The sequence below is a fragment of the Pteropus vampyrus genome, unplaced genomic scaffold (assembly GCF_000151845.1).
Source record: "Pteropus vampyrus isolate Shadow unplaced genomic scaffold, Pvam_2.0 Scaffold203, whole genome shotgun sequence".
In the NCBI taxonomy this organism is placed as follows: Eukaryota; Metazoa; Chordata; class Mammalia; order Chiroptera; family Pteropodidae; genus Pteropus; species Pteropus vampyrus.
Window position 1 is genome coordinate 1103318 of NW_011888984.1, and position 1391 is coordinate 1104708.

The window sequence follows — 1391 nt, forward strand, 5'->3', positions numbered from 1 at the left end:
GTGAGGTTGAACTAGGAGCTCGGCCAAGGCCTGGACACAGTAAGATGTTGATGAACGTTAACTATTACCTTGATCTCGCTCAGCCCACACAATATTATTAAACGTTTCGAGTGAGTTGCCTACCTTTAAGATTCGAGAGCTTTCACATGAAAATGGGGATTTCTCGAGAAAAATCAAAATATTTGGCATCGTGGGGCCGAATTCCCACAAGGCCACGGTGGCCTGAGAAGTGACTGCCCTTCAAAAGGGTGTGCCTTTGCATCTCCCAGTTCCTCAGTGTCACCTGCCTGGTCCCAGGGGCACTGGAGTTTGAGTCTCCTGGATCACAACTGTCCTGCCGATTGTTGCAGCGCCGCTGAGGGACGCGGGACTTCAGGCCTGGCCCTCCTAGGCCAGGTGACCCTGGGCAGGTCCTTCCCCCGTGGACCTCAGTCTTCACATCAGTGAGATGGAGGAAGCTGCGCGATGAGTCCACAGGCCCTCCTCGGTGAGCGGTGGGGTACAGGCAGGAGACGGGCATGATGTTTGAGGTAGACAATGACGTACTATGGCAGACAAACTGCCATTCTCCCATCCTCAGTCCTGGCTGCGTGTTAGAATCGCCTGGATAATTCTCATTTTAAACACTCGTGACCAGGCCCCAATCCACTCCTAAGGAGGTTGCTCTTTGCTTATAGAGCAGAGCTTTAGCATGGTCTTCAAGACCTTTATTCCTCCCAAGAACTCTCTCTCGTTCACTCATTCATTACCTTTATTCCCCTCCCTCTCCACTGGGAACCGCTCTAATGTGTAAAGGGGTCTCTTTTTCGGGTCTTGCAAAATGAGAACAGTTTTACATCCATAATTTGTAGTTTATACACCTGGCCTGGGATTATAGCTCTTCATTTCACTCTTTCCGTCACTGGTTTGGCTCCCACTCCCCGCAGGCACACCTGGTCCCTAGCGCCTGCGGGCTGCACAGGAGCGCCCCCTCCGTGTATCACTCGCTCCCCTGGGGTGGACACCCAGGCCGCCTCCAGCTCCTGCCCCATAAATCCTGCTGCGATGAACATCCTCGCTTTCTTTCGTTCCCACATGACCTCGTTCTTTGGGAGCTCATCCAGGAGCAGAATTATTGGGGAGATACATATGTGCGATACAGTTGACCCTTGAACAATGTGGCGGTTGGGGGTGTTCCTGCACAGCTGAAAATCCTTGTGTAACTTTTGACTCCCTCCAAATTTAAGTTGTCCCTTGGTGTCCATGAGGAATCGTATACCCCGTGAAGATACCAAAATGCACGAATGCTGAGGTCCCCTAAATAAAACGGTGTACACGTCTATGCATTCAGTCTGCCCTCGGTATCCGTGGACTCCCAACCACAGATCGAAAACAGTACAAGTATTTATTGA